Raw genomic sequence first — 17,538 nt, forward strand, 5'->3', positions numbered from 1 at the left:
TTAAGAACATAGGCTGACTATTTTGATAATTGAAATGGAAATGAAAGACTATTCTCTCACTGCTTTTTGGTCAGAAAATATTTAAGATCTTTTCTTGAATCAGAGAACAGATTACAGAATCACAGAATGACCTGGGTTGGAAGGGACCTCAAGGATCATGTAGTTCCAACCCCCCTGCCTAGCAGGGCCACCAAACATACGCCTTTACTAGATCAGGTTGCCCAGAGCCCTGTCCAACCTGGTCTTGAACACCTCCAAGGACGGGGCATCCACAACCTCCCTGGGCAGCCTGTTCCAGGACCTAACCACTCTCCTAGTAAAGAACTTCCCCCTAACATCCAACCTAAATCTTCCCTCTTTTAACTTAAAACCATTTCCCCTAGTCCTGCTATTATCAGCCCTTTCGAAGAGTTTGCTCCCCTCCTGGGAGTAAGTTCCCTTCAGGTATTGAAAGGCTGCAATGAGGTCACCCCGCAACCTTCTCTTCTCCAGGCTGAACAAACCCAACTCCCTCAGCCTGTCCTCATAAGGGAGGTGCTCCAGCCCCCTGATCATCTTCGTGGCCCTCCTTTGGACCCTTTTCAAAATCTCCATATCTTTTTTGTACTGAGGGCTCCACACCTGGGCACAGTACTCCAGATGGGGCCTCACAAGAGCAGAGTAGAGAGGGACAACCACCTCCCTATCCCTGCTGACCACCCCTCTCCTGATGGAGCCCAGGATCCCATTTGCCTTTCGGGCTGCCAGAGCGCACTGCTGGCTCATGTGAAGTTTCTCATCTATCAGGACCCCTAGGTCTTTCTCTGCCGAGATGCTCTCAAAGACAACTCCTCCCAGCCTGTACAAGTGCCTGGGGTTCTTCCGGCCCTCTTCCTTGAGATAGGCCCACACAAAAGACCACTTAAGGGCCATTCGTCAGTATCTTATCTCCCTTTCGTAGCTCCCGGACTTGTCCATCTGTCACATCACCCTTAAACAAAGGTGGTCTGGAACCATGGTTCAGACTTGCCTGGACTTGTCCTTCTGTGTGTCTCAGACAAAGGGAGTTCTGGAACCTTGTCCATTTCAGCAGACTTTGAGACAGTAATGTAAAAAGTATGGCCTCTTACACGCCGTCACTCCATCATAGAAGGCCACAAGATTAGTTATGCATGACCTTCCCCTGGTGAAGCCATGCTGGCTGTCTAGGATCACGTGCTCATTCTTATGTGATCAAGCATGTTGTCCAGGAGGATCTGTTCCATAATCTTCCCAGGCACAGAGGTGAGACTCACCGGCCTGTAGTTACCCGGGTCCTCCCTGCTCCCCTTCTTGTAAATGGGAGTGACGTGACCCTTCCTCCAATCATCCGGGACCTCACCTGACAGCCATGACTTCTCAAATATGATGGAGAGCAGCTCAGCAACCACCTCAGCCAGCTCCTTCAGGACCCTGGGCAGCCGCGGCCGGGCGGTGTAGAGCAGAGCCATGAGGAAGAGCAAGGTGTTGGCAGCCGAGGCCGTGTCGTGCCTGAACCACGCGCTGTCGGCACTGCGGGACATCTGGGAGGAGATCAGCATCGCTGAGGAGCTGTGGCTGGAGCGCACCGGCACCATGAAGAAGCACATCAAGAACCTGCTGGACATGATGGTGGCGGAGGAGGAGCATCTGAAGGAGCAGCTGCTGAGGAGCGTCACCATGTACCGGAAGGAGCTGGATGGGCTCTGCACCGAGCTGCAGGTGGAGCCCTTCCAGACAGAGGAGGGGAGAACCTGTGCGACATTCTCTGCGTGTCCCTCTTCAGCATTGATGACAGTGCCGTGCCCAGCCTGGACGAGCTGGACTGCTACCAACACCACGTGGCCTCCCTCAGCGCCGAGAAGGAGCGAAGGCAAGAAGAATTTGTCAGCATCAAGCGGCAGGTCGTCCTCTGCATGGCGGAGCTGGAGCACAGCCCCGACACCAGCTTCGAGCGGGATGTGGTGTGTGAGGATGAGGAGGCCTTCTGCTTGTCCACAGATAACATTGCTAACCTGCAGAGCCTGCTGCAGCAGCTGGAAGCGCGGCGGGCTCTGAACGAAGCCATGTGTGCAGAGCTGCGCTCCAGAATCACCGAGCTCTGGGAAAGGCTGCAGGTTCCCGAGGAGGAGAGAGAGTCTTTTGCGGTGCACATGACTGGATCCAAAGCCAAAACCAGGGAAGCTCTGAAGCTGGAAGTAGAACGTCTGTAGGAGCTGAAGCTGCGAACATGAAGTCTGTGGTTCAGGCGATCCACACGGAGCTGGCCGAGTACTGGGACAAATGCTTCTACAGCCAGGAGCAGAGGGACGCCTTCAGTCCCTATTACGATGAGGACTATACAGAGGCCTTGCTCCAGCTCCACGATACTGAGGTGGGGATGATGAAAAGTTACTACAAAATGCACAAAGAGCTGTTTGAGGCTGTTCAGAAATGGGAGGAAAACTGGAAGCTGTTACTGGAGCTGGAGAGGAAAACAGCTGACCCCAGCCGCTTTGCCAACCGCGGAGGCAGCCTGCTGAAAGAAGAGAAACAGCGAGCAAAACTGCAGAAGACCCTTTCCAAGCTGCAGGAGGAGCTGGAAAGCAGGATCCAGGCCTGGGAGCAGGAACGCGAGGAGCCTTTCCTGGTGAAGGGACAGCAGTTTATGGAGTACGTGACAGAGCAGTGGCAGCTGTATCGCATGGAGAAAGAGAAGGAGAAACAGGAGCGGCACCTGAAGAAAAGCCGCCAGATTGAGACAGAGATGATGTATGGGAGCACCCCAAGGACTCCTATCAAGCGCCGAGTGCTTGGCACCCACACACCTGGCAAAGTAAGGAAGCTTGGTCAGGCTCGGACCCCCATCCGCATGGCTGCGAAGCCCCCCCGGCCCGGACACAGGGAACGGAACAAGGAGAACCTGTCACAGCTGAACGGAACCACCCTGAGCGGTGGGTGCAGTCCTGCAGCCCCTGCCCAGCGTAACCACAGCGTTAATTCTGTTTCCAGCACCTATTCTGAGTTTGCGCGTGAACTCTCAAAGGCCTCCAGGTGTGATACCAGCTCCGGCATCTTCAACTCCACCACCACCAACGCCTTCTGCTGAGGTGCTGCCATGGGCTCCAGCTCCCTCTAGTTGTAGTGAGTCACTGTTCTGGCAGTTCCTGGCCCCAGGGGCTGCTGCTCTCGGTTTAACAGATTAACCACTGATTTTTAGTTTTGTAAAGAACTTGCAAGAAAGCTCCCATTGCCTCAAGTACCAAGTAGAAACAAATGCTAGAGATTTCACAGACAGTTAATATGAGGAACAAGCTCCCAACCACTCTGCTAGGACAACTGTTATAAGCAACATTGCCTAAGTCTTCCAAGGGAATCTCTTTTTCTGAGTACTAGCCTGGTCAGGAGATAAGAAACCAGAAATGTTAAAGACAGACATTTTTCAAGATGACAATCCTATTTCTCAAGTCTGGGAATTTTATCTAATTTTGGTGAGTTTACAATTGTGTGCATAACTGAATGAATTGCTGAAACTTTTGGTATGTCCCCAGCTTTCCAAATGAAGCCTTTCTTCATTCAGTCACTTCATGTCTCGGCTTGCAACACCACAGATAACTATATATGTCACCTGTACCTGACAAATCCATAGCCTGGAGTAAGAAAGATGACATATGGTTTATATCACAACTAATATGTATCTCTGCAGTCAATCAGTGTGTTACATATCTGTAAAGATATACAGGACAGTTTGTCAGTTCGATGACCTTTTTGTCACCCACTCATTGAGCCACTGAATTTATCAGCCTGGAGGCTACACACTGGAGACTGCAACAATTCTTTCATCGCATAAAGGCGGCCTAAGAGAAGAAGTCGCTTTTCATAAGCCAAATGATAAAACACTATTGTAACTGAAACACGTATGAACACATTTGCTTGCCAAGCTCATATTGCACAATGCTCAGGCTTTAAGTTGCTTTTGCCTGTTTGTTTTCCTGGAGTTTATTTTTCATTGTTTCATTGTTATAATTATTGTTTCTCATTTCTAATCTCTACTGTTCATTTCAGTCACTGCTGTAGCTTATCAGATTGTATCTGTAGGAAACTAATTATGAAACAGAGTCTTCTCAAATTTATGTTTGAATCACAGATTACATAAACACAGCTAACAAAATCTACTTCCTCCATGAATTTTGTTTAGATCTACAAAAATAGCAAAAACAGAAGTTTTGCCCTTATTAAGTGGGAATGATTAGCCTGTATGATTTACAGGACTAAATTCCACAGAGTTTGCATGCTACAAAGGATAAAAAGACATTAGTAAAAATCAGTAGAAACTATAGCACTAAAGTATGCACTTTTTAAAATGTCATTTTATGGTAGGGAGTAATATCTGGATTTTGGCAGTTAGTTATCTCTGACAAATGTTTTCCTTCTGGAGCAGGTAAGATGCATGGTCCTGTTATCCAAGGAAAACAAACAGGAACAAGCTCACAGATATCAGAGACTGTAAGACACAGCACAGGCTAAGAGTTCAGATTTTGATTCTGCTTCACTCCTTGAAGTCCATGTATTGACAGTAACTACAGCCTGGTTTTGGACCTGCACTAGTGAGGAAACTTTCCCCTTTACTGGAAGTTACTTTATAAAGCATTGTGTTTACCTACAACATTTGAATATGCTAAATTTATAAATGTCTGTAAATTTATAAACATACGTATTTGTTTATATGCACGCTCCTCAATGCTCCACTGCTGTTCAATGGCTACTGTTACAAGATAACCTTTACCAAAAATCCTTACCTCTATACAGTGTATCCTACCAATTTATTTCTTCCCCAATTACCTTAATCTCTCAAATGTTCCTTAAATCCAGTAAGCAGACTGACCAGTGCATGGATGATAATGTACAATTAAAATATTAACAAAGAGGCTTACAAGCAATCCTGTCTTGTTTTTTTCCAGAGACAAGTTAGTAATATTTGAAGAAAGAACACAAACCCTGTATTTCAGTTGACTGTCTTCAAAAACTGCCACAGTAATTGCACGTAGGTAAATTAGAGTTTATAATGTAAACATTAATAAGGTCGGTATCATGTTTGTGTACAAAAAGTGCAGAGCACGATATCTACCTTTCCAGATTGCTGGTATTAAAAAGATGATAACAATATGTTTCTCTGCTTGGTTGTTCTCTAGAGATAAAGTTAAAAAATTATTTTTGTAATACTGCAGAAGGTAGAAAATATTTCTATTTAATGATAACTATCTATACATTCTTGCCTGAATAAAGCAAATAAACTAAACCAGTATACATAACAAGTACAACATCCATGAAGATTAAGAATAGCTGTATACTTCAAGAGATTTCAAGGAGCACTACTGTCTAGATCATGTTGGGTTGTTGAGGATCAGTGAAGAGATTTAGGTGTACATGTACCAAAAAAAGAGCCACTGTTCCTGACTCTCTGTAACTTTCCCAAGTATTTTAGCATGTTAGTAAAATTTGGATGGCATTGCTAAGCTTTTAATTAGTGCATAATAATCACATTAATTACTAGAAAGCTGTCTATGTGGACACGTAACAAGGTCCAAAGTCTTTGGCTCATACTGCAAGATAACGAAACAGCCCAGAGCAGCACTGTGTCAAATAAGTAAGCCCAAATATCCACTAGGTGGCTGAACAGCAGGGCACAATCACTGTGTGCAACACTACAACACTACATAAAACAGATACAGTGTCATAGGTTACCCTAAAATCTACCGGCACCCATGACAGGGGTATAGACGGCCTGCAGGGCCGCTATCCCAAAAGGAAAAGAAAACAGGGAAAGAGAAAATAAATACAGCGGCAGCGATCTAAGGAGGCACACTATTTTACTAAATACTATATCGGAATACAGAATAACACAATATAATGCAATATAATTGGAATTAAGGCTAACAAATCAAGTAAAATAAGAGAGAGTGAGTCCCGAAACTGAGAGGCCTACTGTAACTCTAGGCGAAACGGCTGGAACGCTTCCACACACTCCCCCATGGCTGGCAGGATCCGAGAGAGCGAGTCCAGCACTGAGGTGAGATTATATAGTCCTGGTCATATGACTGACCGTGGTGCTCCCTGGGACATGTAGTCTTCTTTCTGTGAGCAGCAGATTCGTCAAAATTATCTATGCTTAACATGATGTTATGATGTGGAATACTGATAGCAAAATTACAACATTGCAAAACCATGACATTCCACCCCTTATTCTACATCATTACATTATGCTTATTACACACACACACACACACATATATATAGTTGTGAGCAATCAGCAACCTTATTTTCTTAACAACTTATATCTATTTCATGCAAATCCTTAAGCTGGAAATAAAACTTCATAGCTTAACACACTATTATTTACTAAGTCAAGGAAATGACAAAACTGCCGGAAAGAGGAACATGATAACGGTGGAGGGAAGAAAGGGAGAAAGGCAGCACTAGCAGGGCGTCCCCCACATCAAGGTGCACTCATCCTTTCCCTAAGCTACAGGGCCACTGCACGGAGGACTTCTTGGGACTGTCCTCCTCTGTCTCCATCAATCTGGATGTCAGGCAGGAGCCCAGAGCATAAGCAGAGCGGAGAAGCAGACCAGCATCACTGCTGGTGGTATGGCCATCCTCCAAGTATCTGTTCCTTCCAGTGGGACAGAAACATCAAGGAGAGGCTCATCAAGAAACTCCCCAGCAGGTGATCACAGTATCACAGTATTGTGCGAGTTGGAAGGGACCTTAGAGATCATTGAGTCCAACTCCCGGGATTCGAGCCTTCTGTGTAGCAGAGCGGCACTTCTACCACTTGCGCCACAGGGGGAATTCGAACCCGGGCCTCCGGCGTTGCAAGCGGCAGTTTACCACCGTGCCACCGGGGCACACGTTGGTGCCAGCAGCTTCACATCCTGGCCTGGAGAGTTCAGCTCCAAACCCTCATAGGGGAACAGCGAACTCAGGCCTCGTGGCTGCAGGATGACCCCCCTCACTGCGGGGTGGCTCACTTGGCACATCCACACCATCCTCACCATGGGCTTCTGCTTCTTGCCCAAGTGTTAGGGATAGGAGTGGAACTGCTGGGGCAGTGTCTGGAGTACCATGCCTCCATAGAACTTGCTTCTCCAGCCCTAATATGGTATTTCGGGCGATAGCATGGGGTACTGGTACTGTGTATGTTACGAGCTACCCAGTGGTTGCCTCCACCATGGTGAGCACATAACGCTTACCATTGCGAGATCATGGCAAGGTGATATAATCAATCTACCATGCCTCCCCATATTTATATTTTTGCCATCGCCCTTCCCCCCAAAAAGTTTTCATCCTCTTGGCTTGTTTAATTATGGCGCATATTTCACAGTCATGAATGACCTGAGCAATAGCATGCATAATTAAGTCCACCCCTCGGTCTCTGGACCACTTGTATGTTGCATCTGTTGCTTGATGGCCTGAGGTCTCATGGGCCCATCGAGCTAGGAATAATTCAGTCTTGTTCTGCCAGTCCAAGTCTATTTGAGCCACCTCAGTTTTGGCAGCTCAATCAACCTGATGGTTATTTTGATGTTCTTCAGTAGCCTTACTTTTAGGCACGTGAGCATCTACATGGCGCACCTTTACAACAATGTTTCTTATTTGGGCAGCAATGTCTTTCCACAGTTCAGCAGCCCAAATAGGTTTACCTCTTCGTCGTTGCCAGTTGTTTTGTTCCATCTGCTGCAACCACTCCCATAAGGCATTTGCCACCGTCCATGAATCAGTATAAAGATGAAGCATTGGCCACCTCTCCCATTCAGCCACATCTAAGGCCACCCCTCATGCCGGACGGCCGGGCCTCCAGCGGGCTGGATGGGGGGCAGCACGACATAGCGGTGGGTGCCTGCTCAGCCCGGAAGCGCACCAACCCCTTCCAGATATGGAACAGACCCACCGGGGGAGCCGAGACCGGTGTTGTCCGCATGGGGTTGCGCTGCTCCGCTACAGGCTGCCTCGTCTGGGCTCGGGAAGGAGCCTTGCTCTGACCGGAGGTTGTTACACTCAGACTGGAGGGCATCGTGCTCAGACTGGAGGGCGTTGCGCTTGGACTGGAGAGTGTCATGTCCAGACTGGAGAGTGTCACGCTCGGACTGGAGAGTGTCACGCTCGGACCGAAGGGCATCTCGCTCAGACCGAAGGGCGTCTCGCTCAGACTGGGGTGTGTCTTGCCTGGACCAGAAAGCATCAAGTTCGGACCGGAGGGTGTCACGCTGATATAGGAGGTCATTTCTCTCAGCTCTGAGACTCTCCATCTCAGCTCTGACTCTCTCTCTCTCAGCTTCAAAAACTTTTTCCCTCTCTGCCTTTTCAGCTCTGAGACTCTCTCTCTCAGCTTCAAAAACTTTTTCCATCTCTGGAATGGTATTGAATAAGGCCTGATAAGCATTAGCCAGGCCCCAAATCATTTGTGCCTCCTGAGATCTGCCTGTGCCGCAACATTCCTGCCTCAAATATGCGATCAAGCTCTCAGGATTCTTCAAGTGTTCAGGAGTAAAGCTCCATGACACTGAAGATGTCTGCCTTTTTAAAGTCTCCTCAAAGCCTCTCCACACTCCCTGCCACTCAGTATTCTCTGGTTCTGGGGAAGACTTCCTCAGAATGTTATAAATCCAGATACTGAGTGAGATTAATAAAATAACCAACAGTATGTTCAGGGAAATTAACAGTGTGGTCAAATGGGCATTAAAAAACTGCATAATGGATTCAGGGATGGGACAAGGAGCATGCAGTCCCCTGAAAAGCAGTTTTACAAGCAGTTTTAACAGAGCACACTTTTTTTTTTTTTTTTTTTTTTTTTCCTCTCTACAATAACGAGATAGCAGAGCTAAAAGTTTACAAAATATTCTGGGGTATTGGCCGTCCGCCTGGACTTTCAAGGTCAAGCTCCCAGGTGCAGAAACGTAAACTTTAGATAGCTCCTTAACGAAAAAAAACTCGTAGCTCTGTAAGAAGCTAAAGGAACAGCAGGAAAAACAGCAGCTTTTGCAGTTTTTGCCCACTTTTGCCCCTTTTTGCCCAAATTTCTTGGCAATCTGCCCGCATTCTCCACCAATTATGTCACAGGTTACCCTAAAATCTACCGGCACCCATGACAGGGGTATAGACGGCCTGCAGGGCCGCTATCCCAAAAGGAAAAGAAAACAGGGAAAGAGAAAATAAATACAGCGGCAGCGATCTAAGGAGGCACACTATTTTACTAAATACTATATCGGAATACAGAATAACACAATATAATGCAATATAATTGGAATTAAGGCTAACAAATCAAGTAAAATAAGAGAGAGTGAGTCCCGAAACTGAGAGGCCTACTGTAACTCTAGGCGAAACGGCTGGAACGCTTCCACACACTCCCCCATGGCTGGCAGGATCCGAGAGAGCGAGTCCAGCACTGAGGTGAGATTATATAGTCCTGGTCATATGACTGACCGTGGTGCTCCCTGGGACATGTAGTCTTCTTTCTGTGAGCAGCAGATTCGTCAAAATTATCTATGCTTAACATGATGTTATGATGTGGAATACTGATAGCAAAATTACAACATTGCAAAACCATGACATACAGATACTTGGTTTCTTTTTTACAGCTGTCTTACATACACCAAATTGGGGTAAAAAAAAAAAAAAAAAAAAGGAAAGGAAACTAGAATCTTTTGCACACATATTTTTGTATATCATGACTGTTAACTACCACAATACAGCAATCGAGCCCAACATTCACATGCAGATCACCATACCTGCATAGAAAACTCTTCAGAAGGACTATATTGACAATAAAGATCAGGTCAAAAGATGAAAAAAGTCTACCTTATTTGTTCAATGACATTCAGCTGGGAACAAAGCAAAATGTCCTTTAATTCGCTGCATCCTATTTACTTAATTCTAGTTATTACTTCAACTCAGTATGAATAAACACATAAGTTTGCAGCTAATCAAGAAAACTACATATAACATACAAGAAGCATATTACTGTGCTTTGGTAATCTTTGCTACATGTTTCATTTTAAAGGTCATGGGATTAAGTGCTTCTATCTCACTTCTACTGGCTCTTTAGTTTTGGATTTTGCCTTATTGGATTATACTTGTATAATGTTTCTAGTAAGGTACTAGAAGTCAGATGTAATGCTACTACATACGTGGTGCCATGACATTAAAGTCATTCACCAATTGGAAGAAACTGTATTATCTGACATGCACTTTTGCCTAATTTTAGAACACACATTCTCTGTTAAAATTACATCTAAATATGCAGAATGTATATCTTCAGTATTTATCTGCCACAACATGTCCAGCACTCTACTTTAAGGTTTAGATTCATAACTTATGGAACAGTGAAGGATAACAAGTAAGAAATAAGAAGCTGGAGTTCTGAAAGGAGAAATAATTGCATAATTACACTACTGTGTATGAAATTAGGCACCATATTTTATTCTTTTTGACTCCACTTTTTTTCCGACCCAACTCAAAAAAATAAAATAAAAATAAAATAAAAATAAAAATAATCACTGATGGTACCAGCATGTTTCACTCAGTAAGACAAGGCATTACATACACAGGTAATGAGATACACCGTAGAATAGTGGAATCACTGTTTGGCTTGCATTTTCCAACTGCCGGATTGCGTATCTCCCACCTAACCACTGCTCCTCACAGCTCTCAAATCAGCCATCAGTCTGGCAGAAGGGCTAAATTAACACAAAGGAGCAGTCCTAAATGCACGTGAACTAACATACATTACCTGGGAACTATTGCTGGACTGAATTTAACTACCTGAGGGACTTTCTTTGGAATGGCTATGTCATGCAAAAAACAAGCTTAGCACATTTTGCAAGATCAGGCCAACTGCCCTGAGCTTGGTATATAATACATATCTAAGTAAATGCATTCATTTCTGTTTGCTTGCTTTTGTGCAATAAAACACTGAAAATTGGAATCTTGAGAGGGAAAGAAAAAAGCAAACCTTTCGTTTATGTAAATTGGGAAATGATCTGAATTAAACAGACATGTTTTTTCCTTATAGTTGCAAACATTCTACGTGTCTGAAAACTTTATGCTTGAAGGGGTTTATCATAAATAGACTTTTATGAAGGTCCCTCAAGGCAGATGAGTGCACTTCTAGAAAATTAGACACAGCTTTGTTTGAAAGCATCCTAAATTTCTTTAATTTCAATGAGAGAAAAATTGTCAAGTAACATGTAGCGTCAATTTTGCACCAATCATCTGTAATGCAGTTTGTCAGTAATATCCATTCTTAATTCATCGTATGCTCATTTTATTTGCTTAAAAAAAAAAAAAAATTCCGATATTTTCTGCTAAACAGACTGTAAAATAAATACAAAACAGGTGACTCTCTTTATCCACAAATTCATATAGCCTTGGAAAATGATTTTGATAGCAGTCCCAGTAGACAACTGTATCCAACACAAACTCAAATTGCAATATTTAAGGTTAAAGGTTAGAAGACTTCTTCACCTACAAGTCAATCTCCACTATCCTGGCCATTAGCTTTTTCTAGTTTAGTTTAAGTGCTACATTTAAAGCCTTGTTTATTTAATTACCTCTGCAAAAAAAGTAAATTGTATTATACTTTCTAAACTATTTACGTAGATACTTGAAGGCAACTCCCAGGGAAATTTCTGCTCTCACACCAATACATACAGCAGTTGCTGTACTGACATAACTGAAGATACTCCAGAAATTCGTCAGTGTAACATAGGTCAGATGGTGGTCCCTGTGCTCTGTAAGCTGTTGACCTATTCAGAGAAAGGTCAGTTTGTTGTAGAAGACAGTTTGTAAGTGGAAAAGAACATAACACATCCTGATGCTAAGCACTTTTGATCTGACCAGGGTATGGAATCGTTTGCACACGCATTAACTAACAGAAACACAGACATGTTGAAGTACAGAAGAGTTGATCTGGTGCGAGAGATTCTGCAACCTCAGACAAACATCATTAATATAATTTCATTTAGCCTCCTCTTTGTGACACTTGGGCAGAAACCAGCTTGTAAAGCAGAAATTTCCACTCCCTAACGTGCATATCCTTCACCACCACAGTATTTTACAGAACTTCTGTGAATTCTGCAAGCTTGGACTCCTAATGTACAGATATTAATTATACAAGAACAACAAAAAGAAAACACAAGGAAGCAGGGAAGAAATTAACTCTGATTAAATATACATATATATAAAAAAAAAACACACACAACACAAAAACAATAAAACAACAATGAAAAGTGTAATGCTTGTTACCTTTTTTTTTTTTTTTAAAACACCAAATCCTATCTGTGAAGTATTGTCTAAGGTGCTAAGCTCTGTTCTTTTCATTATCCCTTCATCAATTTCATACGCAAAATTAGTCTCTGACATTTCTTCTGCTTTAGATAGGCCATTGTGAAATTTGGATATTCCACATTTTTATGAAGCTGAACTGAACAAACTGCCAGTATAACTCACACAATATTGATTCAGTGCCAGTGCTAGTTAATGGAGAAGCCGATTCTCACTGAATGTATGACCTACTGATATCCCAAGGCAGTTTTTGTTTCAAATACCTCTAAACACACTGAATTATTTAGAGAGCAAAAACGTTACAAATGCTTGCCAAATCTGCAGTATCTATGTCCATATATACAGGTATACATTTGTTTTGGTGTTTTTGTAAGCATATGCCTGAACTGAAATTTGGCTGAATGCACCACAGCTAGATTGCTTTAATGAATTTATAAACTGAAGACAGAATGAACTACGTAAGAACATAGTAATATTGAGATAATTTCGGTATTTAGCAACATATGGTCTTTAAGAAAGGCAAAGATGTATAAGCACACTGTATGTCTGCATTGTAAGGTCCATTTGATTTCACACTATGTAGATTAGAACTCAGAAACTTGTCATAGAGCATCACTGTTAAATACACAGTGCCCATATGTGCTTCAGACTTGGTTTCAGAAGAAATTACCTGAAAACTTACTCATTGGGCCAAATTATTTAAACTGTAATTTGATTAACTGTAATGGAGTTACACCAGTGACAAGTTTAGTCAGTGCAAGTCTACTGCCTCAAGGTTGCAATTTACTGATCCTTTTTATGTCATTAACCATTATTTTCAAAGGAGCACACTATTGTATACAGTGCTTGTTGGCAGATAAGCAGTCTAGATTCTTTTTTTTTTTCCCCCCCCTCAGTAAAGTATAAAGCCCAAGTCTCCCTCAGATATTCAAATAAAGATTTAAAAGCTTTGACCAGGACAATTTTCATAAATATTTTCCAGCTGCCTCATAGGTATTGAGGCATATATGGTTCAACATTAAGAAATGATAAGAGACTTAATAACAGATATACTGCAAGAGAGGATCTACTTAAATTCTTTATTCAATCAGGTGTGAAACAGTATAATATCTTAAAGGGACACATTTGGTAGCATGAAAGACAAGTGCAGTGAGGCAGTGAGGCTTGAGCTTACTAAATTCATTGCATTCTTCAACCTTAGAGCTGCAAGCAGATTATTTTTTAACCTATCAAGAGAATAGCAGGTATTTTGCAAGCAACTGGCATTGTGAAGCAATTTAAATCTTCTGTTTCTTAGCTGGTTTAGTGATTGCTAAACTGCATGGTTTACGTTTCTTACAGGCTTTCTGTTTTTTATCATTTCACTCAGTAACTTCTAGGCTAATAGCTTGTATTTCCAAGTCCACAGACAATGCACCCACCACTCAAAATGAATTTGAAAGTGCAGCTTTAGGAAAGCTAGAAGTTTCTTTTCTGAAGCAGAATTTCCCAGGTAGGTTAAAAAGTGTCTGTGGTAAAATACAGACATAGTTGCTGTTTTGTGAACTTCAGACCTGCCAAATTTCTCTGAAATTATTTGCTTAGTGTCTTGGAAATTACTGCAGTTACCCAACCAAGTCCTTCTGAGGATGATATGGCAATACAATCTCTTTTGTCTCTCTCCTGTGTTTTCCTGATTGCAAGAAACAGGAAGAGCCAGAAGTGGTTTTTTTCTTTATTGTTGGTCATATTTTTCTATTAATCACCTTTATGAAATGGATTTCACTTATTTTGAAAATTATATAAACTTCTTACTATTTCAATCTGGCAACACTTCACTATCAAAGTTACCAAAATTTGCTGACATCCTAAACTTTGCCTGCATTGTCAATTGATGTGTATCACTTACCTTCCTTTGAAACTTCAAGTTAGTACATGAACAGATGGATGCACTGAAGTATGATATTAATCAAAAAGAAATCCAAAAAATATGCTGAAGCATCTTAGGCCAGCCACATACTTGAGTGCACACTTCCTATCTGGGCAGAGAGTTACGATTCCCCTCAGTTTTGCATAGGAAACTACACACATTTTCATGTGGATAGAACACTTGGTATTTATTAACCAAGAAGCATTCTTCATCTAGTCTACTAATGTAGTTTGTTCTGTTGGTGCAGCTTCTGATGTCCAAAAGGCTGTTGCTTCCATATGCTCACTTGTAACTGCCATGACAAAAATCTCTGCTATATGGAGACAGAAAGGGAGCAAAATATCAAGCTTCACACCTGAGGAGAAACAAAGCTGTAACCCTGTAAAGAATGGAAGCTGGCTCAGAAGAATGCTGTTTGACAATGACAACCAATCTTTGGCTCTGGCAAATCAAGTGAGAATTATAAGAACACGAGGTTTTTTGATGGGGCATGTTCTGTGGCATACTATTCTATATGTTATTCCTGACATATTAGGAAGTACTTAGTACTGTTTGGAAGACAAGGACTGATAGTTACTAGTCAGGGACTGAATAGAAAACAAAATGGTACCAGATATAATCAGAAACAAGAAAGTGTTAGAAATCACTTTTAACCCATGCCAAAGGGTCCCCATTACACTTTTGCAACCTAAAGATTGATACAGAAAGCTAAATCCTTTCCTATTACTATTCACCAGGTAGAGAGAAAAAAGATAATGAACCTGGCAGTGCCACACTGAAACAAAATCAGTGTGGGTTTCTTCACATATTGTTCTTTCAGGACTGCCTTCAAGGTATTCTCAGACAGAAGTGTTCTAAAAGTTTTGGATGTAAGCATGCTATTTGTGTTTTAGTCTATTATTAGACATGGCCAAGAATATTTAAACGCAGATTTCTCTGACAGTATGAACTGAGACAGATTTTAGCATTCACTTCTTTCAGTCTAGCTTCAAGCTTTCCTTGCACTTGATTTGTACGTCTTTCTTAGCGGATAACACGATCCATGCATACAAGATACGAGTTCTATGCAGCTTCTTTTTTACTGAGAATTCCATGTTCAAAAAAATCAAAGTTACGTATAAATATTTGCCAGAGCAATCAAATCACAGTACAAATAATAACTAATATGGTATTTCCAAGAGTATGAGACAAATTAATATAAAGCACATTATGAAACCTTTGAAGCACAACAAAAGGAGCCATGGTTAAAATTTTAACGAGTAGAATCATTAACTAAACAAAATCTGACAGCACAGCCTTGCACTTCCAGTCACACATGCTCAGAACAAAGGCTTGGTATGTGAGGCAACTTTAATAGGTCCCTCTGCATATGACTAATATTTCCTCAGTCATTTTTTAGTTCATATTTTATTCTAGATCTTGAAATGCCATATTCTATTAATCTGTGTCACTCATAAGGACTGTTATAAGAGCAGACTAAAACTGAAAGAAGTGCATCTCATCATCTTCATGTGGGACAGAAAACAAATGTTAAAATCTGCAACAGTAATAGTTATAAAAATTTGAACCAGCTATTCTATAATCTGTTTTTCTCTAAACTACATTCCAAACTGCACATAGAAAAAGTGGCAATCATATGAACTTGTCCAAGAAGGTCCTGGCTTGCACTCATAGCCACAGTAGACAAGAAAAGGGGCCATGCTCACTGCCACCAGCTACAGTACAGCTCAGCTGATCTCACTGAAGGACTGAAGGTGAGGAAGCAGAGCATTTGTCTTTTATGCTTTTAGGTGACTCTCCTCAATGGTGCAAAGCACAGTCATGTCACGTTGAAAACATTTTTCATGTGTTTAGTAGAATTGGACAAAAGCAAAAACAATACATTTTGAGTGAACCGATTCTTTGGATAATACTGACTTTGGAAACCTATAAGTAGTCTCAAAATGCTAGTGCAGAATTGAACATAACTGCATCTTAATGAAGGTACAGTAAGCACCTGATACAGAAAGGGGCTTGTAAAAGATGTTGATAAAGCTTATCTGAGCACAGAAGGCTATTCCGAATTTTATACATATACAGCAAAATTCTTGCAATGGTGCTTACCACACATTTAAAATGCATTTCCTTTTTCCCATAATTGCAACATGTAACCGTAAATGAATCTAGTATACTTCAATATGAAGTCATCTAGAAGATGAAACTGCCAACACCGAAACATTTACCTGACAGACAGTCCAAATTCAGTTACAAACACAACCCAAGGAAGAAATCAAAGCAAACAAACTGGTATCTGATGTAACAAAGATACTTAACATTTCCTAACTTGATACTGTGAAAGAGCTTATTGGGTAATGATCTCAGCTAATGACCCTCACTTAAACTGCAGCTTTCCTTGCAGAAAAGTCTGTAACTAATTTCCAGCTTTACTTCCTGAATTTTGAGGACCTGAGGAGTGGCTAGATTGAATAAGACAAATTCTATTCCTCTCATTCACTGTAAAGACATAAATGAGCGCTGAAAACACCAGACAGCTACCTTTTTAATTGATTTAAATTAGGAGTCTTTCCAACTTTCAAACTGTTTTCTAATTCAGTACTACATGAATGATAACCCTGAATGTGGATGCTTTAAAGCTGATGTTTGAAGACAGTAACATAACATAAAATTACCTAATTTTAAGAATTAAAATCATGATAAGATGATAGCCCAAACAGGTCAAATACACACTTTTAATGAAAACAAACTAAGCCTAAATTGTTCGGCATGGTAGTGCATGGTCTTTTACAACGCTATGATGCTATATGTAAACACCTTTTTAAGTGTCTGTTGGTGAGAGAAGCTGGAAGACTGAGTTCCCCCAAGTACTGCATTATATAGAGACCCTATGAAGCATCCCAATTCTCTCTGTCTCCCTCCTGCTGCCAACTCACTCAGTGCAAACTGCAGTCAAGAAAGGGATAACCTGTTAACTGTGGACTACTACAGAACTTGAACCATCTGTTCTTTCATCTAGAGAAACAGATCTGAAAGCAGCCGAAAGCACCCAATGGAGTCTATCCTACATTGAAGAAAGGTGACAACAGGAAGAGTGGTTTTTTTGTATAACACCCAACCACAATCTTTACAAAGAATAATTCACAACTACATTTTTACAATTACAGTACATAGATTTCCATAGCTCTCAGATGGCAGAGACTTCACTAAATGGTTAACAAAAAGGTGTATTTGACCTAAAGTCTGCTAACAAAATTTGCACAAATCAAACAGTGCAATTATATTTAAGTGATCTTTACTTGTAATCCATAACCCCA

The 17,538-nt window shown here is 41.7% G+C and overlaps 1 pseudogene; it reads left to right on the plus strand.

Moving 5' to 3' along the window:
- The first annotated feature begins 1,467 nt into the window (after positions 1-1,467).
- On the plus strand, positions 1,468-3,085 carry LOC140257420 (protein regulator of cytokinesis 1 pseudogene; annotated as a pseudogene).
- The last annotated feature ends 14,453 nt before the right edge of the window (positions 3,086-17,538 follow it).

This window comes from Excalfactoria chinensis, chromosome 11 (genome assembly GCF_039878825.1).
Source record: "Excalfactoria chinensis isolate bCotChi1 chromosome 11, bCotChi1.hap2, whole genome shotgun sequence".
Taxonomy (NCBI): domain Eukaryota; kingdom Metazoa; phylum Chordata; class Aves; order Galliformes; family Phasianidae; genus Excalfactoria; species Excalfactoria chinensis.